The 15,986-nt window shown below is 40.6% G+C and overlaps 1 long non-coding RNA gene and 1 pseudogene across 1 annotated transcript in view; both read right to left on the bottom strand.

Moving 5' to 3' along the window:
• Positions 1–3,951: 3,951 nt before the first annotated feature.
• LOC100686585 lies at positions 3,952–4,288 on the bottom strand (annotated as a pseudogene).
• A 515-nt stretch (positions 4,289–4,803) lies between these two features.
• Positions 4,804–15,986, bottom strand: part of LOC119876272 — a 35,348-nt gene continuing 24,165 nt past the window's right edge. Inside the window, exons 2-3 of the long non-coding RNA XR_005358879.1 lie at positions 7,796–7,909; positions 4,804–4,851 (exon numbers count right to left, since the gene is read on the bottom strand). This is a non-coding gene — a long non-coding RNA (uncharacterized LOC119876272). The remainder of the gene's footprint in view (positions 4,852–7,795; positions 7,910–15,986) is intronic.

Raw genomic sequence — 15,986 nt, 5'->3', positions numbered from 1 at the left:
AACCGCTGCGCCACCCAGGGATCCCCCTATTCGTATTGTTATAAAAATGTCAAAAGTAATTCTTTAATATGAAGCTACATAATTAAAAAATCACATTCAGTAGAAAATATTATGTAAAACATCAGTTTATAATCAACACAAACTGAGATATGTGGATCTGGAGGGAAATGTAGAAGCAAAAGCAAGTTGCCTATTTTATCTTACTCAAGAATGAGTTTTTTTCAATGCTAGTGAATTTAGGAAAATAAGTTCTTTTTATAAATGGAATAATGTTAAATAATATGTAGGCAATTATTTTTATTCAGAAGTTATCATCAGTAGAATAATAAAAGTTGGAGCAACATCCAAAAAATCTGTCAATGAAGATAAAGTAAAAACAATGTACATAACAAGAGCCAGGAAAAAAAAAATTGCAAAGGAAACAATGACACATAAAGGTTAAATAAAAGATGAGGCAATGTAAATAGAATAAAGCAGAGATAGATTACTAATATCATATGATGGTGAATTCAGGTCAAAAGCAATAGCTGAGCAAAGGAGTGTTCTTTTTTATTGATAAAGGGATCACTGAACATTAATATGACATAATAAAAATTTATGTGCCAAATAACATCATAGTAAATATATAAAGCAAGAAAGCACAATGAGAAATTCACAACCATAAGGTAAGATGTAAAAAATTACAGATTAGATAGCCAAAAATTAAGAGATAAATTTGAAGGAGATGTAGAACTTTCTCTTCTTCAAACAGGCACTATTCATCAAATATCCATAGAACATTATATAAATTTATTATACATTTAAAAGAACTATATGATCATCCCAAAATACAAGAGTAGTATATTGAAGTTATCATGCAAAATAATAAAATGAAGAGCTGTAAACACTTCATGAAGAAGTAGAACATTATCAAATTTCTTGAAGCTCCCTGTAATCTTCTCTGATTTCCCTCTTTTCCCCAAATTGCCCTTCAAATAATCATTTTCATGAATTTTACTAATTACTTTCCTGCTCACCTTGGCAGTTTATCAAATATGTATACCTCCCTCCATAGTTGTGAACTTGGAACTATACTGCAAGAAGTCCTCTGCAATTTGCTCAACATTATGTCTTGAGATTTCATTGAGGTGGATTTGAATAGCCGAGACTCATTCATTGGCATTCTGAATAATATTCCATTGTGTGGATATGTCACAGCTTATTAGCCATTCTTCTGTCAGTGGCCAGTTCTGTTTCCAGTTATTGTTTCTTTTTCCAATTATTATTAGTGCTTCTCTGAATATCCTCTCTTATGCCAACTGGTACACATATGCACAAGTTCCTTAGTAGTGGTATTTTTCAAACTCTAGGGGTGGGTCATTACAAGTTAGCAGAATCCAATAAGGGTTTTTCTTTTTAAATAAATAAATAAGCTTTTTAAAAGAACACACACACACACACAACCGGAATAAACTTAACCAAAATAATAAGGGAAAATAATTATGCAATGTGAGAAGTGTGACCAGAAAGGTGACCATGGATTCTAAGTGGATTAGAACAGAAACATAGGGTTCTGAACAATGCCGTGCTAATACATTTAAAATTCTTAAGGAAATGGATGATTTTCTAGGAAATATCAGTTATCAAGCTTGAAGCAGGAAGAAGAGACCTAAATAAAGCAATGACCATGAGAAAAATTTTAAACTTTTGTCAAAGAACTATCCCATTCTTAAAATACTAGGCTAAGAGGCCACTAAAGATTGGCTCTTTGACCTTCAAAGACTAGAAAATTCTTGCAATATTTAATGTGTTCCAGAGCATAGATAAAAATAGAAGTCTTTCCAGTTCATTTTACTAACTTAGCCTAACCACATGTGTCAGTCAGCTTTCAGAAAAAAAAAACAAAAGAAAAAAACAAGAAAAAAAAAAAAAAGCCAGATGTCACACTCACAGTAGATCATTTGAAGAGCGTTCAATAAAGGTGTGGAAATGCCAGATGGGTATGCAGTCTTGTTACTAACCCTTGGCTTGAAGGGGGCGTGGGAGAGGGTGATTATCAGAACTTACTAAGAGGGCCTGATGGGAGCTGTGATCTCCTGGGACCTAGACAGCTTTCCCTGACCTTGAAAGGAAAGAGCTAGGAGAACAGATGCCCTCACATGATTTTTCTTTTGCCCACCAATTTCTTTACTGGCTTCCTCATTGACCAAACCCAACCAGAAGCCATAGGTCAATGGAGTCCATTGGTGTGGTCCATGTGAGTCAAATTCCTAGGGCAGAAAGTAGGTGGAGAAAGGTGGAGGTGGCTCTAGGAGGGGCAAATGGGAGTCATATTGCACACTGTGATACCACAATGCCTTGAGTACAATCTAAAAAGGATTGCACAGAGATCAGTGGAGAACAAGCTAACCTATGGATATAGGTGCAAAAATATTGAAGTAAAATATTAGCAAATTGATTTCAGAACTGGTTTGGTATTCAATGGGGGTACTTCTCCATTTCCATCTATATTTTTTAGGATCCTTGTCTTTGATTTTACATGTCCAAGGAAATTCCCACTCTTTGTTTCCCCTCTTATTCTCTCCTTCCCAAGGGAGGAGGAATGACTTAACTGATTAGTGTTGAAGAGAGGACAGCAAGCCTGCTGGACCTGTTTGGAACTAGCCTCTCCCCAGAATGTAAGCCATTTCTGCTGCTCCATGGAGCAACAGTATAGAGAAGGCCTCTGGGTTTCAAGCTGGGCAGTGACCAGGGGAACAAGTTATTGAAATCAGGGGCAAAGGAACTGGCAAGCCCATTGGGCTGTGCATCTAGGCCATGTCATCCAGTCCAGGTTTTATCAATAATCAAGCTAAGATCAACCTCCATCTGATTCCTATGTCTTTTATTCACTCTGCATTTGGGAGAAGAACCAACAATATTAATCTACTGGCCCTTAGGAATGGTGACACCAAGTATGTGGAAGAAGGGAAAGCTTTATACATGGCTGATGGGAATGTAAGTGGTATAGTCGCTATGGAAAACAGTATGGCAGTTTCTTTAAAAAATTAAAAATTGAATGACCACATAATCCAGCAATCCCACTCATGGTATATATCTGCAGGAAATGAAATCACTGTCTTGAAGAGATACCTGCACACCTCTGTTCATTGTAGCCTTATTCACAATAGCCAAGGTATGAAAACAACCTAAGTGTCCACCTGATATGGAAGATGTGGATATACAATGGAAGATTATTCAGTCACGAGAAAGAAGAAAATCCTACCATTTACAACAACATGAGTGGATCTTGAGGGCATTATGCTAATTAAGTAAGATGGAGGAATATAAATACTCTATGATCTCATTTATATGTGGAATCTAAAAAAAACTGAAGCTGTAATAACAGAGTCCAATGGTGGTTACCAGGGACTGAGGGATGGGCGAATTGGGGTGATGTTGTTTTAAGGTATAAATTTGCAACTAGCAGACAAGTTCTGGAGCAGTAATGTACAGCATGGTGGTTACAGGCAACAGTATTGTATTATAAACTCCAAAGTTGCTAGGAGACTAGATCTTAACTATTTGTACCACAAAAAACAATTAATGATTATGTGACATGATAAAGATGTTAGCTAATGCTACCATACTAATCATATTACAACATAAAAATGTATCAAACCAACACATCGTAGACTTCAGACTTCTATAATGTTATATGCCAATTATCACTCCCCCACCCCCCAAAAAGCCAAAAGAATGGCTGTTTACCTCTGATCCCTTTTTTTTTTTTTGCAGACATTCCTTCTATCACCACCATATATCCAGTGGGACTCTATAAATACTGTCCTCTGGGTAGGGAAGAATCAGAAGGAACAAAGGTTTTTTTCTTTTCCTTTTTTTTTTTGCAACTTCTAAGATTTTATTAACATGAGTTTTTAAAAACAAGCATCTGTATCAGTGTGGGGGAGATGGTAGCAAAGAGGGGAGAGGAGCTAACAGGAGGGGAGAGGAGCCGGGGGGCGGGGGAGGCAGGACAGGACAAATGGAAGGAATTCTGCTCTATTGGTAATAAAGCTCTAGGTTCATCCCATTGTGGATTTCATAGTCCCCCAGAGACACGTGGTCCTTGAAAATCGTGTACCACTTCTTCAGGATGATCTTGTTCCAACGGGTGCCAGTTTGGGCTGCGATCAGCTTCTTAAGGTCCCCGATGGTGTCATCAGTGTTGCACCTAACGCGGACCTTCTTCCCTAGACGGTCGTTGCAAACAACCTCGATCATCCTGTCTTGAGCTTTCGCAGATGTGCACACCCTTGATGTTCACTGTTTTTTGAGCTTGGAAGCAGACCTTTATAAATCTATAGCTAAATACAGAATTAAAAGCCATGACTCTTCTGCAGGAAAGAAGAAAAACTTTGATTTTTTTTCAGCAATGTGGCTTTGAATGGGGGAATCAGACATGAAATCCTTACCATTGACCAGGGCATGAGAAGAACTGAAGATAAAGTGAAAATCTTTCCTCTGACCAGAACAAGGGAAGACATAAACCAAAAGTAAGAAAGGACAAATGAGAGGCTACTTGAAGTTGGAGGTGATGATGGAGGGAATGGAAATTTACATGAAATCTTTAAAGGAGTTGAGAAGGTTCCAGAGCAGAAAAGGCCATTTTCTGACTTCCAGAGGTGTGACCAGGCAAAACACAAGCCTTAAAGAAGTCTATTGAAAATAAGACATGGGGCACCTGAGTGGCTCAGCCAGATAAACATTTACCTTCAGCTCAGGTCATGATCCTGGGATCCTGGGATTGATCTCCATGTCAGACTCCCTGCACAGTGGAGAGTCTGCTTCTCACTCTACCTTTGTTGCTCCCCTTGCTTGTGCACTCTCTCTCTGTGTCAAATAAATAAATAAATAAATAAATAAATAAATAAATAAAATCTTTAAAAAAGATAAGATATTTGGCCCAACATGGAGTCGCTTATGCTAAGTCCTACATCACCAAACCAAGACTTAATTTAATCCTAGTTTCAGCTCTCTTCCAGAAATAAAAACTCAAACCAGTCAATCAGGAATCATCTGGTCAGCTCTAGTGAGGTCATCTGCCTGATAGATCCCTGTCATCCCCTAAAGGAAAGTGACTTTGCAATAACTAACCCCCCCCCCTTTTTTTGCAAATATAATTTTCTTCCTGCTTCCTTCCACCTGTAAAAGTCTTTCATTTCGTATAGGTACTCAGAGTTCCTTTCTATCAACCAGTTGAATGCTCCCTGATTTATGAATTAATAAATAAAGCCAGTAAGATCTTTAAACGTTACTCAGTTGAATTTTGTTTCTTAACTAAGTCCAAACCAAATCAAACCAAATAAATTAAAACATGTGGGTGTTGAGTCACACTGGCTGAAGTTGATGTGGAGCCATATGGACATGAAGGTAACTTTGCAGATTCCTGAGCTCACTGGGGGAAAGCAGCCCAGAATTCCCTACCCCTGGTCCCATGGTAGACACCAAACATAGGGAACATTGAATGTCCTGTGGAACTCACTTTGGGATTTGCTAGTGTGCTTAGTTCTTGGGTCTGATGTCAGGAGCTTGAATTTGAGCAAAAGGACACATCTGATTCTCACTTGTCATCCGTGAATGCCCTTTGGGGACTCTCTGATCAACAGTCTAGAGACACTTTCAGCTGCCTGCACTTTGTCCTTTCTGGGGGCCAAGTGGATTATTTTGGCACTTGCCAAACAAGAGCTTCTTGTTTTCCCCTATAACCTAGTGATATGTCTCAGAGGACTTTCCTGTCTCTGGAAGCTTCATAGTGCTGTGATGCAAGAAATAAATGTCCTTGAGTGTCCAAAAGGGCCTGTCATGATCAGATGAAGACAGGAAAGGTGTGGATGTAGGAATGAGGAGGCACCAAATGACAAAAGCTTTCAAAGTGCTTTCTCGTGGCCTGATTACATTGGAGAAAATTTAGGGGCGAGGAAAGGGTGTCCCAAGAGATTAGAAAAATTTACCCAAGAAAATAAAGCTATGAAATGGCAGAAAGGGCATTCAAACCCAGATTTTCTGCTTCTGGCTGGACCCATCCTCCCTCCATCTCACTGGGCTGCAGTGATGCCCCAGTCATTATGAATGTCAATGAACTTTTAATGAGGTCTTAATCAAGGCCTTCATTATGGACTCTTGGGGAGCAGAGCAATGGCCCTTAGGAGACAAAAGCTGGCATTCAGGCCAAAAGGGCTTGGGGTTCTGGCCCCTTTCAAGGACATTGCAGCCTCTCTCTCCCCCCCCACCCCTTTACTCCCACTGCCCTGAAGACCTCAAGCAAACAAAAGGAAACCCTCAGATCTACTTTGCATCAGCTCTGGACTGCCCTTGGCCTTGGTGCTAATGAAGTAACTTGACAAATCCCCCTGAGAAGTTGCATTTCATTTGCATGTGTTTAGCTGCTCCCAGTGTCCTCACTTCCTGAGACTGATGTGACCCTCCTAAAACCACAGGAAGCCACGTTTTTCTTCCCTTTCTTCTTCCAGCCTCTCTCCTACCCCAGTCTTGCTTGTTGAGGCCAATCTAACAACAAAGTTTAGCCCCTGGCAGATTTTTCACACAACGGAAAGGCAAAGATTCATATGCCTTCATTTAGAGCTGCTGACTTAGCTGGAAAATCCCAGCTTGACCTCATTTCTTATTGCATTTTCTTCCTCAAAGACCCAAATGTGGATATGCTCACAAACTGATAGAGCTGCTGCTAGATTAAGAAACGTTCCCAATAAACTCTTGGTTTTCAATCGGTTTACCAAATAATGTGGATCTGTCACAAGCATTGTGTCCGGATGCTGAGATCACACGCAAGGAAAATTATGATAGAAGTCTTGTGTATTTTACAGTCATTCTTATCAGATGCCTTGATCTCCAGGCTGAAAACAGCCAGCTTTTAAAATTCAAATACTGATTCTGAGTATGTAATGCTCAAAAGGAGCTAGGCATCCTGTCATTTCACTCCCTGAAGATTTCGCGAGCTATAATATGCTAAAAGGCAAGAGAATTGGGACTAAAATATTTACTAATCAGAAAGGTAGTAGAAAGCATTTTATAGTAAAAAAATAATAAATATATGCCATATAAAAAAATAATAGTAACAGCTCCAGTGCATTCCTTCTCTTGTGTGATCTCTATTAATGTTAGAACAAATTCAGCGTCAATCACAAAATGGCAGAGAAAGGATCATCTTCATGTCCCCTCCATGGAATTGGTTTCTTCTAGATGTCTTCATCCCCTTCCCTATCTTGCTTCCCAACTGCCTCAAACCCAGGAGGAAGGGAAGGAGAGAAAAAGTAGAGTTTAGTGTAATATAAACACGAAGTTTTTGTTTCTGTAAGCCCTTTCTGTCTCTGGCTTTTCCCCAGCCACATCACTGTGAATGGTTCAGAGTAGTTCTGGAAATGGGAAGAAGTTGGATGCTGTGTGAAAGAAAGGATCTGCAAAAAAATACATTTAAATTATTTAGGAAGATGGTAAGTGCATACAAAGTTACTTTATTATTTGCTTTGAAAGTTAGAATTCGCTGGTAGGTAGGATATGTTTCATGACACAAACGACTGATGCAACTTTTAATTTGGGGACCAATTATTGAAGTGCTGGATCAGCATGGCTCAAAAGAGCTTGTGTGCCTCTCTTCCCAACTCCCTTCTGTAATTTCTTGTTGGGAATGTGAAATGAGCTACAATGGGAGTATTTACACCCAGGAAACCGGCCAAAGCTACAAACCGGGGCTTCTACCCTCCCTGAGAGGGGAGTGACTTATCAAATCATTGGTGACTTACCAGTAGTGACTTACCACTAGACACATTACCCATCTGGCTTTGGTTCTGTCACCAAATTGCTGCACCAACTTCTGTTCAGGATGGAGTAGAGTGATCACTCATTTATTTCATGTCCACCTTGTGCAAAGCTGTGGTGGATATTGATGTGGGAAACAAAGGCAAAAGAGAACTTATTAAATTTCCTTACTACCCACCACCTATTGGCAAGTCCTTGAAATGGGCAGAGTGACGATGTTGACGCTTCACTAAGGGCAAAAAGCAATCTTAGCCTGATCTCAGGATCCTGTAAGTGTGCTTACATATATAAAAGTTCCTGTAGAAATTTCCTTTATCTCTAAATGCCCCAACAGCTTCCTAACAACAGCTAGCCCCTCAAAATCCTGGAAACCTTGCTTCCAAAATTCCTTAGAAACGTTATCTCTAACCCCCTCCCAACTTGAAAGTATATAATGGACCACTCCTCATGACTCCAATGCAGCTCTTTCTGCCCATGGGTCCTGTTCCCAGGCTTTAATAAAACCACCTTTTTGCACCAAAGACATCTCAAGAATTCTTTCTTAGCTTTGGTCGTTGGCTTTGAACCCTAATGCCTCTGAGTCCTGATATCAGGTACTATGGAGAATTCTGGAATGTCATGGTCAGTGCTGTCAAGTAGTGAACTGTAGTCAGAGGCAGAATTAAATGAACACAATAATGCCCTGTCAGGGGCTGTGAAGGCTTGAGGACTGGCACAGAATAGGTGGCCTATGAGCTGTTCTTAGAAGAACAGAGTAAGATTTAAGTTAACAGAAATGGAACGATGATAAGGAGAGAGAGGGAGGGAACCACGCAAGTGGAGGGAATCGCAAAAAACCAACAAATAAAAGTGAGGCTATGAAATGAACGTGCAGGGGTGTTGGGAGTGGGGGTAAGTCATCTGTGCCCAAAATAAAGACGCTGTGATTCATGAACACCAGAGGTCAGAGCATACTTTTCAGAATTTTCAGAGTTTTCACTTTGCTGGGAATTCAAAGGTCACTTTCTCATCTATACAGTTATTATTTAACATCAGTATATTAATTTTTGTGAGCCATATGTGTGCTGGTGTTCAAGCTTCCCAACACAAGTCATGCTTATAAATTAGCTTCTTCAGCATAAGCTGCAAAAATGGTGACGAGGAGAATTTTATCACCCCAAAATGTGTCATTTTGGCATAAGGATTATTTTGAGCAAAAAGAAATAAAAACCCAGCAGATTTAGGAAAAGCTCTTCTCTTCCCCTTCACTGACTAAATTTACATCGGAAAGGGTGCCTGTACCAGGAAGAGAGCTATTACCAAAGACATCTTTTTAGAGAAACTTACCTGCATAACAGGGCAAATTTTGTTTTCCAAAGTTCTCTGCCTCCCTGTGAGTGGCCTGCCTTTCCTTTGTATCCAGATCTCCCACCTCTTTACTTAACTGAGGATGCTATATGCACCTCAATAACCTGGCTGCCCTCTTGGTCTCATATTTTTATGGGGTTCCTATGTGTACAAAATGTGTTTCCTTTTCTCCTGTTGATCTGTCTTATATCAATTTTTAATTATTAGACCAAAGAAACTAAAAGAGAAGAAAATTTTTCTTCCCCTATAGTGCAAAGAAATTCAGCCTTTCATTGCTTTTGCAAACAATCCTTGCAAAAAGAATCTTGAATTTTTTTTGTACTTGGTAGTATTTATTTATTTATTTATTTATTTTTGTACTTGATAGTATTTAAAAAAATATATCCATAAGCAACATTTCCAGCAGTAGGATTCTGGATCAAAAAGTATGTGCATTTTAAAACCTGATTGACATGGTCACATTTCCCTTCAAGAAGCTGCACTAATGTACATTCTCAGCTTTGTAAGAGTGTTTCTTTACTCACAATCTAACCAGTATGGAGTATTAGCAAATTTTTTTAAATGCCAATCTGGATAATGAAAATTGCATATAGCTGAATTTACATTTCTCCATTATGAGTGAGACTGATGTTTTAAATATGATCATTGGCCCTTGTATTTATTCTTCTTTTTTTTACAAGCTGCTTCTGTCTCTTGTTCATGATTCAATTAGCTTGCCCAACTTTTTCCACTGGTTTGTAGAAATGCTTTGCAAATGAGGAGAATAAACCATCTGGCTGTCCTGTGTATGGTCCTTATTTTTGCTCAGTTGGCTGTTTGTCCTTGATTACGTTTATGATTTTATTTTTCTGATAATACAGAGATTTTAAGACACCTTTTTGTGTTCAAAATAATCAAACTTCCTCTTTATGGGTCTGGAGCTTGTGATGTTTAGAAAGAACTTTAAAATTAGAAATCAATTCTTTTCTGCTTTCTTATTTAAAAAGCTGATGTATTTATTATTTGATAGGAACATTTTAAATTTATAATTTTTTAAAAATAATAAGTATCCATTTCCGTAGCACATTTGTAACATTTTTATTTATTTAATGGTTATTTAAAGTCTCAGCTATTAAGATGGAGAGAGATCGAAAAACATATCCTTTGCCTTCAAAGAGCTCTCATTCTTGTGGGAAGACATATGGTTAATTAAATTATATAATTGTATATGATGCAATTGTATAGAACTATATTACATAACTCATTCATCAAAAAACTGAGGAGCCCTCTATGTCTGTAATATGTATTATATATATGCACAGGCAATAGAATTAATTTATCCAAAAAATTAGGGAATCCTCTCAGAGGGGAAAATAGATGATCTTTGCTTTAAGATGGGCATTCTGCCTAAAGATGTGTTCAAAGTAGAATAAGATGTACAGAGAAAGCTCAGCTGCTGAAGATATCAGAGCAGAGAGGCTATAGTTATCTGGGATGAGGGGAGTGGAGGGACAGAGGCTGAACTGCCCCTTTGGAGATTCTCTGGAGGTCTGCTCTATCCTCTTTCAAGTTCAAGTAAATTTGAAAACCTCATTTCTTCCTTGGGAAAGAGACCAGAGAAACTGCTCAGTTAGTATGGAGAATACCAACAAGTGTTGGGTCGGGGGGAGCAACTGTATGAGATTATAGAGAGGTTCTCTGGGCTTATCCCCAACAGAGGACCAGCTGAGAGATTTCAAACCTAGGAGAACTAGCTGGAAAGTCCAGAGCTGTGAACAAGAGCCAAAAAAAGAGGTATGTGGTCTAAGAAAGTTCAACACTTCTCAAAGCAGCAGCTATAATGCCCAAAACCCCCACAACCCCCATAATTTAAGGGCTTCATTCGATGAGAGCCCCATGTATAACTGAGGAGGGGCTCAGAGTTTGCACACATGATCACAAGGTGGATGTCCATGACCCCATTTTAAAGAAGAAGAAAATGAGGTGCAGGGAAGTTAAATAACTTGTCCAAGGTAAAAATCTTAGTGAAGCCAAGACGATATCTGGCATTTAATGCTAAATTATTTCTAGCATCTGTTCTTGATATTTTGCTGTGAATAAGCATGGCAAGGTTCAAGACATGCTACCCCGAATATGGCACCCTGGCCTACGAAGTATTTTAAACTGAAGGGATTTGAGAAACGGCAGGTGGAGGAAGGACTTTGAGAGGTGCCCTCCTTAAATCCAGAGGAAGGGAGTATCCTTATGTCTGAAGATGGAGGGAAGACAAGGGGAATCTGAATGAACAGGCTTTGCTAAGTTTCCCCAGTTTACTACACTTACTTCACATGCTTTGTCCTATCATGTTTTCCCATGACTTTCTACTTTTCATCACACCTTGCATTAAAAAATACTTGACTGCTTCTTCCTGTCTTCATTTCCTCAGGAAGGCTCCCATGTCACATAAACCTATATTAAATAAATGCGTATACTTTTGTCTAGTTAATCCATCTTTTGTTACAGACATCCAGAGAAGAACCAGAAAGGGTACCAGGGCAAAAAGCCACCCTCCTCCCTCACAAGCATCTTGTTTAAATATGATACTTATATGTTCCAATCCCTGCTTTCTCCTCCTGCCTGATGTTGCTGGCTTCAACTCCTGGTCCTGGAACAGAACTGAACTCGTCTCTCTGCAAAGTCTTACCTGTTGATGACCGAATTGGATTGATGGCTAAGAATTTTAACTTTCCGCACCCAAAACCTCACTCTGTCTTTTCCAGTTCAATCTCTCTCAGACTACCAACCACTCCAATCCCAAGCTCTTCCTCATGCTGGGTCTCTGGGCCTCAGGCCTCTGGACCAGCCCTGCACCCCAGGCTCCTGTTGCTCTGGGGAGCCATCTCACACAGCATCTTGCTCAAACTTTGGCATCTTTAATTCTTCCTCTTCTCTTTAAGTAATGAAAAGCTATCACTCCATCTGAACACATCAGCAGACTGCAGGCTGAGGGAAGATGTGTTTTGGGTCAAGGACCTTTTTATTTATTGCTCTTAAAACCCTTCCTCCCAGGCTCCACAATCATCCTTAAAGCACCTTGTTTGCTCATTGTACGACATCTGTGATTGAGGGGGCATTGAACATACAGGTACACCTCCGTCTCTAAGATCCCAGCTCTGGCTGCTAGACCAGAAGACCAAAGGCAGATCCAGCAGTTTTCAGTTCCAGTCCCAGGAACTTGGAGGTTATTCCATCAGAGCACAGATCTACTTCAGAAATGTCCCCACTTCTTGCTTATCTCTTTTTCTCACTGTTAAATCGCAGTATCAAAATAGAATGAAAGCTGACTTGATGGAAGACAGGTGATGAGATACACTGCCCTTCTTGTGAAGCCTTATCTCTTCTCGGCTTACCCCACAATTCCCTCCCATCTCCCTGCTCCTCCTCCAAGCTTACCTGGTGATCCCCTATCCCTCCTGCTCCCCTGAAGGTCCCTATAGTTCTCTGGCCTCTTCTACACTGCGCATGCTGGCTGACTGTGCAGAGCCATAGAACTCAGTCTCCTGGTGGGTGTGGACAGGTGGGGCTTGAGCTCAGGCAGGATGGGGCAGAGGAGTGAGGCCAAGCCAGCTCTGCCCACCTACCCAGCCTTTTAGTGCACTATGCTTCTATCTTCCATGCTGCTTATTTCTCAGAGAATCTGTCACAACCTTGTGGCCTGGGTAGCTCCCCTGACTGGAGTATAAATTGTGTGAGCATATCCACCTTGTTTACTATTGTATCCCCAGCAGCTAGCTAAGTGTCTGGCTCACTATGAACAAAATATAGGTTGGCTGAATGGACGCTTTGAAGCTGTGTGTGTGGGTGTGTGTGTGTGCGCGCATCTGTGTGTGTAGGGACAGAGGGGAATACAATGGGATAGGGAGAAAGATGCTTCTTACAGGTGTTTAAAAACGAAATCCAACTGAGTAAATTTAAAGATCTAATTGGCTTTATTCAATGATTCATGAATTGGGCAGTATCCTTTCTTGCAGATAGAAAGGAGCTCTGAAAAAAAAAAGAAAGGAGCTCTGAGGAGCTGCACAAAATAGAAGGCTTTGATAGGCAGAAGGGGGAAGGAGTAAGGAAAAAGTAGATTACCAGGGCGACTGGATGGCTCAGTCGGTTAAGTGTCTGCCTTTGGCTCAGATCAAGATCCTGGGGTCCTGGGATCAAGGCCCGTGTTGGGCTCCCTGCTCAATGGAAAGCCTGCTTCTCCTTCTCCACCACTTGCACTCTTTCATGGTCTCTCTCTCTCTCAAATAAATAAATAAAATCTTAAAAATGAAAAGAAAAGAAAAAGTAGATAACCTCATCTTTCTCTGGGGTATAGAAGGGGTCCATCAGGTGGATCACCTCACTAGTGCTGACCAGGAAATTCCAAATTTCAGATTGACTGGCTAGGATTACATTCCTCGGAGAGGCTGAAACTGTAATTAGGTTAGGAATGAAGTCTTGGTTTGCTGACTTGGAGCTTAGCACCAGTGACTCCATTTGGGGCCTGTGGTTTCTTTTTTGATCCAGGGAAAGCATTTACAGTGTGATGCGGATCACCTGGGAATAAAAAAAGAAAGGAGAAAAACTGCATCCATTGGGCTGGGCTGTGTAAAGGTAACATTTATAGCACAATCAGTGGCCTACCAAATGGTCCTTCAATAGCTGGTCCCCCTACTCCTCCTCATAGGGGGTGAGTAGGGCTGAATGATACCCCTTGAGAATTCTCCCAGCTTCCCTTGCAGTTAAGACAGGTCATGTGACCTAATCCTGGCAATGGGACCAGTGAAAGAGACACATGCATGCAAATGCTCCTCCTCTTCAGCAGGGTATTGAGTCTATAGGGGATGCTGGGAACAGTAGCTGTCCCATGGTCATGAGGGACAGGCTAATATACTGAGCATGGAGCTGGGGTAGATAAAGAACAAGAGCTTGGGTTTTGAGGAAGAAAACCCCACCTCTCCTCTTGTGAGCCTCCTTTACCCTCACATGACTACCACACTCACACTTCTGACACCAGGTATATGTGTATGTGTGTGGTTTCTACACCAAGCAATTCTCTGTGACACAAGCTGGGTGTCCTGCAACTTAATTCTGACTCTGTCTACTTGGAGCTAGCAAACTCAGGGAAACACTTATGTCTACCAGTTTATTATATAATAAAGAATATCATAAAGGATACAAAAGAACAGCCAGAGGAAGGGATGTAAGGGTGAGGTCTGGGAGGCTTTCAAGCATAGGAGCTTCTGTGCCTGTGGAGTTGGGATGAGGCACACCAACTGGTACATGGATGTGTTTACGTACCTGGAAGTCCCCTGAACGCTGTACTTTGGGGATGTTTATGGAGGCTTTGTCACATAGGCATGATCAATTAATAACTCCATTTTCAGCCCTTTTTCCCTCTCCAGAGAATGTGAGGGTGAGGCTGACAATTCCAAGTTTCTAATCATGGTTTGGGTTTTCCAGTGACCAGATCTATCCAGAAAGCCACCAAGAATCACTTCGTTAGTACAAAAGAACCTCCTATCACCCAGGAAATTCTAAAGATTGAGGAACTCTGTGTCAGGACACAGGACCAAAGACCAAATATTAGAACAAAGGATGCTCCTGGTGCTCTTATTATTCAAGAAAGCACAAGGGTTTTAGGAGCTCTGTGCCAGGAACTAGGGGCAGAGACCAATATATTTTCTATGATCTCACAATTTTTTATGAGAATGGTGAGCCAACTTTTTAAAAAGTCCTGCTTCTGTACTTGTTATTGGGAATATCAGTTGGTCTTATTTTTTCAGCCACGTTTCATACACTTGTAAGAATGCATCCTCACTGATGAATTATAGCCATTTATGTGAACAAATAGCCATTTCCTATTAGCACAAGAAAAATTGTGTATATAAGTATAGACTAACTTGAATGATCTTGAGAAGACTTTTAGATCTATCCATGTGATGCCTCTGATTTGCCGTTCATTTTTCATAATTATTAACTCACAACTTGAAAAGGCACCGAGGGCATTTATTTATGGTGCATTTTCACAACATCTACAAGTTAAATCTGGTTATCTAGAAGGTGCTAAAGCTGCTGTAGATCATCACGTTGACCTATGTATATCACTGCGTACCTCTGAGATTCTATGAGTTAGCGAGGGGCTCTTTATAGTCTTTTTGCTCTGTGAATCCAACTGAGAATCAGGATTACTGGTTATATATGAAAATCTGGCCGGGGAAATGGTGAAACCAGCATGAAGATCATGGAATCTGGGGAGATGTTCCAAGTGTGGAGCTTGGAGATAGGTGGGGTCGGGGGTGTGTCATTCCAAAGCAGATTATAAATACCATCAGTTAAGAATGAGCAAGTTCTTGGATCGCCTGGGTGGCTCAATCGGTGAAGCCATGGACTCTTGCTTTTGCTTTGGATCGTGATCTCAGGGTCCTGAGATCGAGCCTAACCCACCTTTCTCTACACACAGTGGGGAGTCTGCTGGAGATCCTCTCCCTCTGCCTCTCCCCCGCTCAAATAAATAAATAAATAAATAGAATCTTAAAAAAAAATAATGAGTAAGTTCTTAGGATGGTTCTCATTTGCCTTTTCTAAAGACCTTCCCCTGCTCCACATTTTTAAGGGGAAGTGCACAGTCATGAACTTTAGCGGGATTTCCCTTTTCCTCTGAAATTTCCTCATATCCCAGTGGCAATACTGCTCAAGTCAAGCTGATAGGCTGGGCTCACAGACACAGAAAGGAACGTGGGTCCAAATTCGTTTGCGAGAATATGCTTAAGTAAATTACAGCCAGATGTTTGCTGGGGAGCGTTTTTTTTGGGGGGGGCGGTTAAAAAAAATCCCCCCCCTGGCATGCA

The sequence above is a fragment of the Canis lupus genome, chromosome 5 (genome assembly GCF_011100685.1).
Source record: "Canis lupus familiaris isolate Mischka breed German Shepherd chromosome 5, alternate assembly UU_Cfam_GSD_1.0, whole genome shotgun sequence".
NCBI classification, from domain to species: domain Eukaryota; kingdom Metazoa; phylum Chordata; class Mammalia; order Carnivora; family Canidae; genus Canis; species Canis lupus.
Note: the sequence above shows the minus strand (reverse complement) of the source record. Positions and strands in the feature narration are given on the sequence as shown.